The following is a 15,921-nucleotide window of genomic DNA, read 5'->3' as shown; positions in this document are numbered from 1 at the left end:
CATAATCATGGATTGCATCCAAGCAAATGTCTGTAAGATGACATTTCTGGAAGCTTTTGCATCTTTACATTATATTTAGTTTACACAATATACTGTACAACTGGAAAAAATGGCCATATGAGCCAGACCAACATTTGACCTCTCGTAGAGTGCCTTTGAGAACAGGCTATTTCTCTACCCTCCTCTACGCTAACACCTTTTACATCAGACAATTTCCAAATCAGGAATTTCTTTGAAGTTTCTGGTCTTTCTTCCATAGTTTACTTTTCAAAACATCACAAGGCCAGTGGAATTTTTGTATTCATGTGCTGGGGGCCCCCATGCAACTGAGTCTGGATCACAGTTTCTTTCTCTTCTTTACATCCACCTTATTTCTCTCTCTCTCTGATGCAGTCCTGCTTCAGTCTGAGTCACTGGGAGTCCCCAGAGTTTCTGGATGGAGTTGAAGCCTGGACCTCCTGGCCCTAATGTCATGCAGCCTTTGTCCCTAAGGGACAGTCCACCGTGTTTCTCAACAGAGCTCACCACAGTCATCGTGCTGGAGCACCTTCAGTATAAAGAGAAAGGGGCTGCTTGTCCCTCTGAAGGCCCCCAATTCTGCATGAAAGTGATCCAAAAGTGTTTAGGGGAAGGGAACCAACACGTTCCTGCTGCAAATGTATCAAAGGGCAAAATCCAGCACCTTATATCATCTGGCTTACTAATACTACATGCTGTTTCCAGGTCTTCTGTCAAAATAAGTGGAGAGCTGTTTTGTTTGTGTGAACTGCTATGAAGAGGGTACAACAGGAGAAAATAATTTCCTTTTGACTGCCTCTGACTATCCTGTGGAGTCTGATCCAAAGCCCACGGCAGACATGGGCAGTGCTGCCAGCGTGCTGCTTTAATGTTTTTGGATCATGTTCAGCACATTTACATATCAGAAAAAAAAATAAAAAAATCTGTCACTAGTTTTATAGAAATTGCTATGATGCCATCTGGGAACACAGAGAGGGAATATCTCTGTTTTCTGAGTATAAGTGAAGAGGTTTTGTTTGCTTTTTTGTTTTAGGATACTATGAAATCCAAAGATGCGGGAAGAGCCAGTATTCTCTCTGCTCAGATATCTGAAAGCACAGCTTATCTTTGGTTTTGAGCTTTTATCTTTTGCTTTTCATTTTTCCCCTATATTTCTCAAATATATTGTTTTGCCAGTGTAATCAGAGAAACAGAGCAGAGATCTTTGTCATTTACAGCTTTTTTTTTTTTTTTTTTTCCACGCATTACTCCCCAGCTTGCACAAAAAGACAAGATGTCTTTTTGAATGGCAACTATGATTTGTTTTGCTCAAAGGAAGAAAAACAAGAAGTAGGAAAACATGAATGGGACAGCAAGTGGCAGATATGAGAATGCAAGTGACCTAGAGTTAAAAAAAAATAATAAAAAATCTAATGCAACAAGTAAAGTTGTTAACTTTTTAAGAACTAAATTAATTATAGTACTACCCAGAATAAGATGGTGAGTACTGAATGCAAAATAAGGTCATCTTCACTTAGTTTCTCCATCAGATCTTCATGTATGTAACATCGCTTTGTTCATACCTGCAAAATGATACTTTCTGAAATGAACGCTACCTTTTGGTGTCAATCCTTGTTTTGTCCATGCCTATTCATTGCCAAACTCAGCTATTCTTCACAGGGTGGCTGTGAAGAATATCCCAGAAGCAAGGGATGTTGTCCACATCCCCACCTGAAACATGTCAGCACAGAGTTCCTAAATCCAGCTGATTCAGATGTTTAATTCTGATTGCATGCTCAGATATTTATGCTTAAATTATGAACTCAGGACAGGAATGGCTCGCTGAAGATCTGTGCTTTGCGCAGTGCAGAAGCATAGTCTGGATGCTATAGGCATCCAGGCCTAACCTGGTCTAATACCACAGTGTGGGTGTAGAAATCTGACCCACTTTTGCGGTTAAGAAAATTCGTTCTGATGGAGTAAACAGAATTAAAATACTCCCTTCTTTCTCCAGCAGGACAAACCATGTGAGGGGAACAATGGTGCTGCTTCTGTACGTGCTCCAGCTGTGCAGATAGAGAAACTCCAGGAGTGGCTGAGAGAACAAAGGTTTGTGTTGTGAAGTGGGCTCTCATGTGGGTTCTTTGATGTCCCATCACAGACAAGGTCAAGAGTCAGCCTTGTAAATACTTTTTTTTTCCTTTTTTTTTTTTTTCTACCTAGACAACTATTTTCACAAAACATGTTTTTATTTTAATTTTTTAATCTGTGTGACTGCTGCTCCACAGTCAGTTTTGGTTACAATTGAGCAAGATGATCAACAGCTGAGGGCAAGAGGGTGGCAGAGGCACACACACACTCACGCATACACAGGAAAGCTATATGTGGTATGATGTTGTAAGTGTCTTCTTCATAAAGAATGACAAAAAAATGGTCTTTGCTGCCGAAGACTAGAGATCTAGCAACACGCACAACAAAAAGCTTATTCTAGCAAGGAAGCTAGAGTATAACAGTAATTATTCTCTGTTTCTTCACCAATAAATGCATAAAGTAAAAATCTGTTTGAAATTTTTAAAAAGCAAATCTAGCAAGTCTTTCAAAAAGAATGCCACAAAATACAGTGTTAGTGACACCAGTCTCAGTGAAGACAGAGCTTTTAAGAAGATGGAGTATTTATAAACTGCCATATAAACTGATAAGTCTATATGATTTTATGCACCATAATTGCTCTTTGCGACATCATAGGGAACACAGAGGGGAACATGACGCTTCCCATCAAGCTATTTGTCAGTGTAAGTAAGTGAACATTTAACAGAAAAATAAAATAGTTAACAACCTTTAAAACAGGCTTAAAAACTTGAAAGTAATGGGTGCCTTTAAAAACTTCAGATGTATGTTCTTTATGGGAAACTCAGAATTAAAAAAATGTTTGGAGTAAAGTCAAAATGTTATGAGCAGTGCTCTGCAGTAATGACACATATCAGCAGTATTTGTAACCAGAAGAACAATGTGATAAATTTTAATCGCAAGGGACTGAGCTTTGTGGGAAGTGCCTAATACACAGACATCCTTTATAGGTTTCCAGTTATGACCTATGTCTAAAAGACATTTTAATGATAACTAAAGAAAGTAGATGGATTGTCTTCCCAGAGTGTTGAAGGTCCTGCTTGTTGTCATCCGCAGCTTCTATAAAGACCAGAGATTTTCAAAGGTACTCTTCTGTCCTGCTATCAGCACGCAATACCGCAAGGATGGGACTATCTAAGATAAAACATGCCAGAGACATGTACTCCTCAGGATTTCCTGTGGGAGTCTGACCGAAAGAAGGCAATATTAATAAATATAAATTCTGGAACATTATTATCACCAGAACCGTGTCACGCAGTTTACCCTTGAATTCTTATAACCCCTCTAGTTTCTCAGGCAGTTCAAACATTTAACTGCAACTGGTAAGAGTGTTAGACCTCCCCACTGGGACAATTGTTTTCAGTTACATTAAAGACTCAAAGACTTTGATAGACATGCCAAAGCAAGGAGTTTAGCTTGCTGAATGTTTTAACTCTTTGAACTGATGTGGGATCTGGGAGTCCCCTTGTTCTTGGCCCTTAAAAATCCTTAAAAAATAGATACAATCTGGAAGCAGATTACTGCCAGAAATATGTAATGGTCCTCCCTTTGAGGATGCTGTTGCCTTTTTTATTTTCACTTTCTTGGTAGTGGTAGTCAGAGGGAGCACAACAAACACGTTTTTCCTGAGCAGGATGAACTAGACTGGAGAGAGAAGTCCCAGTCAACCACAACCTTCATCAAACATTTAAAGTGAATTCACCTATTTTTTAGCTCTTCAGAGCTGTCTTTAATTTCTGTGCTCCTCATTAGGGGAATTTCTTGGCAGAGGAATGAAAATACCAGTGCTTGGCAGTTGAAATGCTGCTCCTAGAAGGAAAAAGAAACAGGGAGTAAAATAATTAAAATAAAATAAAATAATAATAATTTAAAAATGCTGATCTTGCAGGATTCTTTGGCCAAAGCCTGTCACACCATACAATGTAGCGTATAATATCATTCTGCCTGTGGGAACGTATAGGATGCCGTTTCTTCAAGGTTTGTTTTTCAGAAATTGCTCTAAGTACTTCACTTTACACAACCATTTGGGCACTGCTGCTGCTGACTAACACTCGGGTCTGTCTAAATTGATGGTTGTGTTGGAAAGTCAAGTAAACACTTTGTTCCATACCAGTCCTTCCTTACAGTAATTTTTTATTATTGTATGGGCAGTGGCAGTACTGTGATCTTGCATGCTTTGGGGTAGTTGCCACTGGCTACAGCTATTCCCCTTCTTTTCCAGTTTAGGACAAATGACAAACAGCAAATAACAAAAAGTAGTTTGCATCAAGTCATGCTAACTCAGTGGAACAGTAGCTTCTAGACTGGAAACGGTTTAAAAGGCAGCTGTGAGTGGGTGGATCACACTTTAACGTTGTATTTTAGCTTTGTTGAGAATATTTTTCTTCATCATTTCCTAGGAAAGAACTGATTAAATCTCTGCCCAAGTACATTTGCAACAGACTTTGTCCTGCTCATTCCAAATGGAAAACTAGAGCCAGCCTTTCGGGCAATGTGATAGTTCTGTTGTTCAAATCAGAGCATGCTGTTCTTTTTGATGAAATGAGCAGCAGAAAGCAACAAAAAGCTTAGCTTTAAATTAATATAATATAAATAAATGCTTTCAGAAAGGAACTTTCATGATTTTTGCTTTCACAAAGATCCTATGAACTCTATAAAACATAAACAATACCTCATAACGAAACACTGTTATTTCAAAGTTGACATCACATCTGACTCAAAGCGTGACTTTTTGATTGGGATTAAATTTAGTTTATTTGAAGGTTTTAGTATAACTCCTTAGTTATCTAGGACACAAGATAAACATAACTAACATAACATTTATCTTACAACTAAAATGCTGATAAGTATAATTTAGATAGTTAAGAAATATTCTTCTCTGTTTCTTAAATTATTTGTATTATACATTTGAGAGCATTTTGCATATAGAAAAATCTCTGTTGTACATGTTAAGATGATCAGCTAACCCTTGTTGTTTATATATTTGTTGTTGTTGTTGTTTGTTTGTTTTGTACAGTGCAGAAAAGGGAAAAATATAAAAAATAAAATCCACATGCCTAAAAATCAGCAAGCCAGGACCTATACTAGAGAAATATATTTTTGCATTGACTAAGTTTCAGAATAATTTGAGAACGTTCAGCCTAGATGGTTGCAGAAGAGTGCTGGAAATAACACCTGTCTTCAGTTATCCTGATGGTTACAAACACGCCAGTCCCCAAAACAGCAATCATTGGTCAGAGCTCAGTCCAAGACATAGCTCTGGCTACCTTATTAGTGTCTTGGTTAAAACCTGGATTTGCTTTGCATGGTAGGAGAAGTGTCATGGTGGGCAAAAATGAACTTTCAGAATCTATAAATTAAACAGATGAATGAAACTGCACAATGAGGAGCTTGGACTAACACCCCCAAGGCCAAGAATATACTTCTGGATTTGTTCAATTTGCTTCTTAAACTGTGCTATAGAATCCTAGCACTGTCAAAAATATAAAAAATACAATTTGAAATAATAGTAGTACCCAGAAAATTTGTTGCCTGAATTGGGGTTGCATGATCCCTGCACCCAAAAATGAATCACTTTAAGGCATGCAGTGACTCAGTGGTAAAGATTTCCAAATTCTGTAACTACCTGTGGCTTCCCTTAAGAATCTGAGATTGGTTTTAATACTTGTACCACAGGAAAGCTTACATCTCACCTCATCTAATTACTCAATTATTATGCTCATAAAATGCAGGTATCTAATATATTTGATATAATATCTGTTGCTGTATTACTATAAAAATTCTTGAAATAAAGCAAGAATGGTAACAGAAGAGGTCAATACTTTAAACTAATCTGTGAAATGTTCAGTTCCCTGTCCTTTAAGTAGGACAGGCTACAATACAATTATAACTTCTTAAACCCAGGGTTATTTCAAGCAATCATTCAAAAGGTTCCTCCAGGAAAGAGCCTAGCTGGACCTAAGTGAAGTCTCAGAAGGACAATATATATATATACTGTCCAAGTATACTCTAATAACCATTTATTATTCTTTTCTACTTGTTAAATCTGAAACAGAGAAACAAGGGCAAAAATTTGTAAACAGAAGAATAGCACATTGAGACTAAAAAACTGAATTCATGATAACCTTAAGCAGCTAAACCTGAAATTAAGTTCCTCTGGTTTTGACAATGTCACCAGCCTGTTTGCAAATGCTGGCTAGCTCAGCACCCAGCTCTCATGGTTGTGGTTCAAAACAGTTGAGATTGACTAGTTTTTTTTTTTTTTTTTTTTTTCCTATGTATACTAAAGTACAAGGGAAACTATCTCATACTTTCAGAACATTCAATAATTGCAAATTCAAATATGGCTGTCTATATAGCAATCCATAGGCCTCTGCCCTCTTTGCTGTACATGCTAAAGTGCACAGCCAGACAAAGAGAGGTTAAACTGTAGTGCTGGAGATGCAGCTGGGCCATGTTACGCTAACAGGACCAGCTGATGGGCAAGAAGGAGGATTAGAAAAAGGAAAAGGAAATAGACAAAACTGGATTGAGTACTGGCAGAGCAAGTCTGTTTTTTTTGTTTGTATGTTTTGTTTTGTTTTGTTTTGTTTAGGGGGTCCTTGTTTAGGACTTTTTAGGGACTTAGATTGTACAGAGAATTTGAATGTGTTTGTTGGCTACTCATAGTGTTAGATTTTTTTATTGGTTTTAAATTCCAAAATCTGTAAGGGCTACCATTCTGAAGGCACATTGCAAAGTGAATATTTAGGTGTGTTAAGTATGAAGATAAATCTTTCTAAGTAGGATTTTCTGGGTCATAGATGGAAGTGATAGCAGGGCAGTCTGATGTAGAAAGGTTGTATTAGTGTGGGACTGATGTGTACTTCACCAGAAATACAGTAGAGAAAGAAAATAGAAGATAACAAGAGAAGGTCTCCCAAGCTGTGCTTGGAGGTGGCTCTAGCTCTTGCTTTCTCTTCTGTGTTCTTCTTGTGCTACTGAGAACCTGGAAAGGGTTTTAACACTATGCAGGTGTTTGTGTTTTCTCTCAGGTGGGCTTTGGAGCTCACAACAAGCGTTATGCTGTCACAGCCATTTATTCTGGGGTTCTATGCTGGGCTGAGGGTTAATGAAAGTGCATTGCCTTACATGAACAGCAGGTTTCTCTTAACCTAATTCTTGGTTTCTGCGTTTAACCTGAGTTGGTGGCTGGAGGGAACTAGACTTGCTGTCCACCTAGAGATGGTTCAGTGGTGGTACATGTCTAGACTATCCTTGCCCTAGAGTATCCTGCTAGCCTTCTGTTTTAAAGTATTGCGGTGTGGCTGTTGGTCCAGGTATGACTTATTTCAAAGATGGTACCAGAGTTCCCAGACCAAAAGATTTGCATGTGTTTCAGAATCCTTAAATAATAAAATTCCAGATGAGATGAAGCTTTTCCCCATCCTGTCTCTCACCACAAAGAGACAGAGCACCCTCTCCATTGCTGCTGAGATCAATCTCTTCTTTAGAGCCTTATCTCCTAGAGTCTCTGTGCTTGTACAGGTAGATTAAAATTGCACAGCCTCATTGCCTGGCATTGTGGCCAACAGCATGCACTGAGAGAGCTGACCCCCCTTAAGCTCCAAACAGGGTAGCTGGGAGTGTTATCTGACATGCTGGTTTCAAAGTAATCTCCAAGAAGAGAGGAAGGGGATAATTTAGCTGAGCCAGGCCCCCCACATGGTCAGGAACAGCCCTAACAGCATCTTGTCTGAATAGACTTGTATGCAGGAGCAGCTGCTGGCACTGATTCACTAGTATAGGTATGGCTACATCACTGAGGGCACAGACTGCAGAGTCCTCCTGCACTTTGTCTGTACGGCTCGGGTACCAGGTCCTTACTGCAGCATAGATCTATAACTCAGGGCACACAAATTCAGTGTCAAAATGACTTGCTGTAGTCTTTCCCTTGCAGCAGAAGCAGTGCCTGCCACTACACTAACCTCTTTAATTCTGGGTTTCTGGATTCTGTCACGGGCATGGCCGCTGAGACAGAGGGGACTGAGACAGACCAAGTGTCCACAGGCAGGGGCTTGCTTGTGGCATGCTAACGTGAACAGTTACAGCTGACTAATGTCCGGGACCATGTGCCTTGGCTTATTACAGTTTGTGAGAGGTGAGAGTAATGAGCATGTGCTTTAAATCCATCTGGAGTTTATATCCAAATTCCCTCTTACTCTGATAACTCAGTATTTATTACAGTCCTAATAGACCTCCTGTTCTGTAGCTTCTTCCTGAAAGAAGACCATGAGACTACATAATAGTGCTGGCAGGGGGGGGAAGTCATCCTCCTCTCCCTCTGTAACTCTTAGCCATTCTTCAGCTCACTCTTTGGGACTGCATTTACCATTTTCCCACAGGACAGCATTTAATTGCTCCTTGACTGACCTTCTGCCTTGTCCTAACAACTTTGCCCCTGAGGTCATTTCACCAATTCATTATTCTCAGAGAAGGAGAAAAAAAGCCCCTCCTAATGTCTAAACTTCTCTTCCTATTATTTCAGAGTTGATTAAACGAGAATGATTTAGCGTTATTAACCACCACCTTTTAAGTATCAGGTAGCAAAGCATTCCCTGAAAATAATGGCTTGAGAACCACCCCCCCACCCCCTTCTATACTGAGAAACTCTAGCTTTTACACCCAGAAATAGGGGCAACTTGATTTGTGATAGTGACTTAAATGTCACACTGGTTCATTCAGCATCATCTTCCTCGTTGCATCATTTGCTTTAAAAGTGGTAGTAGAGACAATTCAAATCTGTGCTTTCTGTAGGAAAATAACAATGTTTTGTGAGACACAACATTCCTAAAGGTTCAAAAATCTGGTAGTCTATCATGCTGATTACTGTTGTTTATAGCACTGCTGAAATCAGGGGATCACGGTCTGTGCTCCAAGACCATTTATTAATAGCCATGAGGGAAAAAGAAGCATAGAAATCATTTAATCATTTCCATGAGTGCTTCTCCAGAAGGCCACAAGGTCACCTACCTTTCCTTCTCATACACTCCCCTCCTGTTCGCTGGCTTTGGGCTCAGGAGGGAGTTACACTGGCATGGTTTTGCAGGAGCCCATTAACCCTTCATAAGACACTTGTATAATAAGAATGTACTATAAAGTAGGACAAGAGCAAACCACCTGCAACATTAATGCATTTTATGTGCAATCTGTTTTGTCCAGCACTGGTGTTCATTTGTCTGGTCAAATGGCATCAACAATTTTTTTCTTTTTTTTTTTTTTCTTTTTCTTTCCTTTTTTTTTTTTTTAAGGAGTTTTCTTTCTTACTTTTCTTACTAGTGCAGGTTTTCTTACACAAATGTATCACTCACTGGAAGTTTCAAAGCAATATTTGTAAAAGGTTTTCAAAATAATGATGAATTCCTAAAATGAGCATAAAAAAAAAATAAATCTAGAAACTATTCATCAAGATTACAAACTAGAAGTGTATTTCCTCATTTCTTCCAGCTAATATGTGGAACACTTCACCCTGGCATAGATAAATCATGAATCAGCCAAGGGGTTAGTTAGGGCTTCCAGTTTCAGTAGGTCAGCTTACTAAGGCTGGTTTTCTGTAAGTAAGGATGCAGAGGTTATTATTATTATTATTTTAATTATAAATGACTTTAGGGGTGAATATAGTAGTAGAAAAAAATATTTTTTTTCCTTGTATCCCAGTGAAAAAGAATCTGAAACTGCTCTTATGCAGTACTCTCTCTCTTTTTCTGCACCAAAAAGAGCATCCAGAAAAGGAGAAAGGAAGGAAGATTTCTCTCAAGTGCAGGGCTACAATCCATAAGAAAAAAAACCTTCCTGTGCACACGTGAACAGGGTAAAGATTTACACTAAAACAAACAACAAAGTGGGGTCTTGTGTTGGATGTACTGACAAGGATGCAGGCACTGGCTTTAAAATGTTTCATCCTGAGTATCCAGTGTCTCCCAAAAGGACTTGCAGTAGGAGGAAGTGCGAGGTTAAGAATTCAATAAGATTGGACAGATAGTCTAAAGGCTTGGGTAGACGGTCTGAAATTCATTATGAGAGCATATCCCAGGGGTCACCACAAACATCTTACAAACACTGGTGAACTTTTTCTGCAGTCCAGAACTGCAGGAATGAGTGTGGTGAGTCATGAGATGTCTCCCCCTCTGTGCACATGTGCTAGGAGGGAGAAAAGGGAGATAATTATAGGTATCCTCTGAAGTGGTTAGAAATGTAGGTTGCTTCTATTTTTAAGATCTCCAAATTAGCAAATGTGATCTGACTTCCAAATGTTGTGATCGTTTCTTAAGTCACACCTCCTTTCAGTCAGCCCCAAGAATATCTCTTAAGCTGAATAGCCAAAACTCCTCAAATTTCTACCCATTTCTTAGTAATCTAATAGAAACCTGCACTTATGCACATGTACACCAATACCCTGTAATTACTAGGAGTGAGGAAAAACACAAGAGTGAAATAGAAAACCCATAGTGAAAGAAAAGTTATAGGCTGATGAAGCAAAAATAAAAGTGAAACAATTTTGCATTTCAGTAAATCATTTGATTAACACAACTGAACCTGTTCAGAAATATTTGCAGAGTGACTCAGTGAAAAATGTATTAAGTGCCTTAAGATCTTACAGTGAGGTTACCCAGCATGGCAAGCAGATATCATCTCGAATAACAGAGTTTGGGTGCAAATCCAGCATTGAGCACACGCGATGTATTTGATTCTGGACACCTGCCTCAGATCCCTTTCAAAGAGTTTTGGGCATCTCTGCCTTCCTCATTTCATTGCCTATGATGTTTTTAATTTGCATTAGCGTGTTACAAGCTTAAAAAGGCAATTATGCCTCAATGCTGTGGTGACATAGGAAATATAAATGAAAGAAAAATATACTAAAAAAATGAAATGACTGTTCTGAACTCCGTGTTACATATAAGCTTCAAATCACTCGAGTTTTATTGCTAAAGGCACTTTGCACAAGAGTAATCCTGCTGAATGCAGTGGGACAACTTTATCTCTGAATATAATGTATAATGTTAAGCATATTAACGGCTTGGAGAACTTGGGTCTAATGTCAGAAAGGTCTTTTGCTGTCACAAACCTGAAAGACCATACCTGAAAATAGCTTCATGTCACATTTGTTCAGGTTTCTGAACTGCATGCCACTTAGATCGTTTCTCTTGCAACACTGCCAATTTGTTGTCAACTTCTTGTAAAGACTTTTCATCTGAAAGTTCAGTTTTGCAAGTACAAGATGTGGGAGCTAAGATGATATATTGAGGCATATAAGTAATCAGGAAAAAATGCAGTTCAGCCCATGTATTCTTTGGAAATATGTATAAATATTTACAAATTATAGAGTTAAATCCAACTCATTTTGTAAATGAAGGGATATTCTGCCTTTTTTTTTTTTTTTATGGGAAACATCAAAATCCAGGAAGCACGGGAGAAAAAGACATGAAATCTTTTCCAAGGGACATTCATAAACTCTCATAAAATCAAACATCATGCAGTCTTCAACCTTTCTCCTATTTTCATTGTGTGCACGCCTACACATCTGTGCATGTGTGGAAGCAACTTTCATACTTTTTTTTTTTTTCATTTACCAATTACTTTGTAAACAACTGAAAGAGATTGGTGAGGGATTGCTCTGTAGAAATGATAGCACATCTGCAGCACAGGCAGTAAAAGTCAACAATTAATTAATTGTTAAGGGCTCTGTTCATCCAAACGTTTGGCTCTGTAGTTCCTGCATGATTCATGGTTTGTGATCACTGGTTTCCAGAGAACTCAGTCTGGTCCTCCATTTCAACCCTTCCCCTGCTCCCCAGTTCACCCTTCCCTGCCCACACCCAGTTTCAGAAAGGCCGAACTATTTTCCTGGTAGAATAACAGTGCTTTGTGACAAACAGCCCTTCCATACATCATCCAGCCCCTCTGAGCACACTCAGGGAACATGGGCAATGCTCTGCTGAAGTCTATCGGACAGCTTTCCTTGGCTGGTGCCAGTAAGGCACGGAGAGGCGAATGTTTACAAAACAAACAAGACACATGGAAGCACATGCAATTATCTTGTGTGTATCTGGATTTTGGTAGATTAAACTTTAAGTCCTTGGTGTAACACAGTGGCTGTCAGTTGTAGAAAACAAGTTTTATATCAACCTGTATGAAGTTGCACAGTGCTACGATCAAGGGAGAGAGTCTCTGGCAGTCTGGGAGGCACATTGTGTACCAGTTTGATTCTGAGGCTCCAGATAAGAAATCTCACAGTGATTTGCTACAGTTGCCTCTTAGGGCAAGACCTCCTATCTTCCGTTGTCTATAGGATCAGTACATTTATAGTGAACCAAATTTATAATACACATGAATGAAAATCTGTAGTTCATAGGTGAATTCTCAAGGAAAGCTGTCCTTACGTATGGAGTGTCAAAAAATTGCAGCAACGATAGCTGGGGTTAAAACATTGCTTACTCATTAATATTTTTACTATTACAAACTCGCAAAGCTCTCTTTGAGTATAATAGCAGGGCATTAAAAATGTCTAGCAAAATAACAAGTGCCCATCACAGAATAATTAAAGTTGTCACAGAAGAAGCAAAATGTAAAACCATAAACAAGCCTTACACAAACAAGAAATAATCAGTGCATGATGATAAAGGGAACCAACACATCTGGCATCTCAGCCAGGAAACTTCTACAGATGTGTTCTGATGTATGATAAGAAGAAATAACATTTTGTAGTCACAGGCCCTCAGTGAAGTTCCTGCCTTCTGCTCTTGTTAAGTCACTTGGAGACACAGACAACTTTTCCTCTCTTAGTTGATCTCAATAGCCCTTCTGGTGAACTCTTCCCTTCCCTTCCCTTCCCTTCCCCTTCCCCTTCCCCTTCCCCTTCCCCTTCCCCTTCCCCTTCCCCTTCCCCTTCCCCTTCCCCTTCCCCTTCCCCTTCCCCTTCCCCTTCCCCTTCCCCTTCCCCTTCCCCTTCCCCTTCCCCTTCACCTTCCCTTACCTTCCCTTCTTTTTTCACTGGTTCTGGTGTGTGGGGCAGAATCGGAATCTGATTCATCTTCAAGAATGAAGTGATAGAAGGAAAATGCTCTTTTTGATGCTTTCTTTGGGTACTCCTTTCAGATCCATGTGCTTCTAAAAACAGCTGTATAATAGACGTCAAAATTTGAGTAACCCAGGTTAGATGCTGCTGATGGGGATAGATGATTGGTTTGGTATGTGTTTTTCCTTTTGGATTTCTGTGTCTGGAAGGGGCAAAGGGTCTACTGAAAAGACATTAACGCTATTTCACAGATAGATAAGTTCTTCTCACACTTTCTTCAGATATATTCTTTCAGGCTTGGCTTGCAATTTATAACTGGTTGCCAGATGCCAGACTATGTTCTGTACATCCACAGGTACTAGCCGTCTGCCATTAAGCCAGGCATTCTGCTGTAGGCTTCCAGGCGTTAATAACAGTAACTTCAGAAGGCATTACCTAAATTCAAAATCTAGTTGCTTTATAACCAGGTGGCAGGTTGCTAAATGAAGATTCACTGCTGCAATCCTTTAAGAGAAAAATAATTAGATAAAAGAAAGACATCTTGTCTGATTCATGATACATAAATAGAGATGACTGTGGATGTTCTACCTTTTCCACTGTATCTGCAACATTTTGCTTATGGCAGAACACACAAGAAGTCAATTTAAAATAAAAATTAAAAAAAAAAAACAACTTGGCTAGCTGCTGCAAAGATCATTTGTCAAGAGAAGAATGCTGTGGAGGGAAACTCTGACCTCTAAACCTGCAACAACAACAAAAGACAGTGTTTTAAAAAGTTATTTTGAAGCCTAAATAAACCTTGACAGACTCCCCTTAAACTTCTTTTCCAGTGATTAATTTCCAGCTAGGGAAATATTGACTCTGAGAGAAAATGAAAATATTTCCATCTTCTTTCTCTCTAACACTGCACTATAAGATCATCTGACCTACTAGATAGAGTGGAAAATCACTATCAGTCTTGATGTTATTAGATGGATCAGGTTTCACACCTCTCTCCCTCTGTTTCCCTTTGCTTCCCCTGTATCAGCATGTTGTCCTCGCCTTCCCTGCTCCCCTCCTTTCAGTCTGGCTGGAGGAGGCATAGCCCTCCATGCTCGCATTGCCTGGCAGTGCAGCAGAGGGATAATTTTGAGCATACAGGGGATACAGAGGATCATGGAAGGCCATGAGGAAAAAACCCACATTGCCCAAGATATTAAAGGGATGCGGTTATGGTTACTTGCCTGTGTGCTGGCTATATGCCTTCCCCCCGAGAGGAGGAGTGGTCTGTTCTAAGAATGGTAGCCATTTGCCCTGTCACCCACACATCCTCCCTGTTTTCCCACAGATCTCCTCTAAGAGATCCCTAGATGCTCCAGGCCTTCCCTAGATGCTACAAATGCTTTGAGATTCTTTCAGTGGGTTTTTGATCACGTAATACCTATGCATAGATTTAATGGGAGGTTAAATAAATGATAGTCACCAGCGCCAATTATTCATTTATTATATGGCCTACTCAAAGTCTTCTTCATGAGGGAGTCCCATCTGAATTTCCTAGAGTGGCTATAGTCATCGCTTAAAGCACATGCAAAGCCAGTGTGTATCCTGTTTCTTGTTTGCCTTCAGAGACAACAGGAGGCAAAACATCTTCTGTAGCATGATCCTTGTATGCTTGATCCTTGCTATTTCCAACAGAATTAACCAACTCAAATAAGAAGAAGAGGAATTAGAAAAAAAAATAGCTTAACTTTCTGTGTCAAAGAAGACAGCAAAACCATCGATCAATCCCATGGAATACACTGTAAGCTTTCCTTGGAAGGATACAGAATGCCCATAGTTCATTGCTGTAGTAGCAGTGGTTGTAAACTACTGTGTGTCACTGCCCTGAGGATTTACCTCACTGTGTTTCCTTCCCACAGTAGACTTCTGAACAACAGAATTGTTTGGTTTTGCATGAATCAGAAAAAAAGCTGAGGAAAGTTAAGGTTTTTTGTTTAGGCAAAATATACTAGTGGTCAACAGATACTTTCTAAGTGCATAATACATTCATCTCTTCATAGCACATGCAATTAGCATCGAACTGAATTAATGGGTAGATATGAACATAGAAAAATAAATATCCTTCTGCTATGGAATCCTCCTACCAGCTGAAGTGCTGACTTTCTTTTATGCCTGACAGTTGAAACAAGCCTTCCTGATGCTCATTTTCTTCCCAGATTTGGATTTTTAAGGTAGGGCACTATTTACCAAATCTTTTTTTAGAGGATTTTTTTTTTGGCTCCACTGTAATAGTGGAGCATTCTAGGCATTCTCATTTAATGGAGTTTAAAGTGGAGCATTCTAGGCATTCTCATTTAATGTATAGGTGTTAAAATTGGATGCTTCTGGCTCTTCTAAAATATTTCAAGTGTTTTTCTATAGATTACTTCATAATGGAATGTTTACAGTATTTTTGTTTGTCATGACATATAGTTCTTAGCTAAAGTAAGAATCATGGCTAGTTCGAGAATTAAGGAAGATTTGATGGGCTTTACTGTGCTGTTCTTACAGTAGGTGTCAGAAGCTAAAAATGGTAACCACACACTGAAAGGTGAAAGACCAAAGCCTATGTTACTGAGAGGAACTTCTTGGCTCAGGTCCGTTGATCACAATGCTGGTGTGCCAATTTACAGACCCTAGCCCAAAGATGCCAAATCTGTTAAATAAAAGCTGGAAGAAATGGAAAGTTTACGCTTTTCCTGGCATATATAAATATATGTTCAAAA

The 15,921-nt window shown here is 39.2% G+C and overlaps 1 long non-coding RNA gene across 1 annotated transcript; it reads right to left on the bottom strand.

Moving 5' to 3' along the window:
- Window positions 1-1,834: 1,834 nt before the first annotated feature.
- Window positions 1,835-14,525, bottom strand: LOC310896718. The gene is made up of 3 exons (XR_014581773.1): window positions 13,136-14,525; window positions 3,827-3,933; window positions 1,835-3,310 (listed from the first exon to the last, which is right to left on the bottom strand). It is a non-coding gene; the product is annotated as an uncharacterized lncRNA (long non-coding RNA).
- Between the last annotated feature and the right edge of the window lie 1,396 nt (window positions 14,526-15,921).

The sequence above is a fragment of the Anser anser genome (assembly GCF_964211835.1).
Source record: "Anser anser genome assembly, chromosome: 3".
NCBI lineage: Eukaryota > Metazoa > Chordata > Aves > Anseriformes > Anatidae > Anser > Anser anser.
This window is presented reverse-complemented; position numbering and strand designations above follow the sequence as displayed.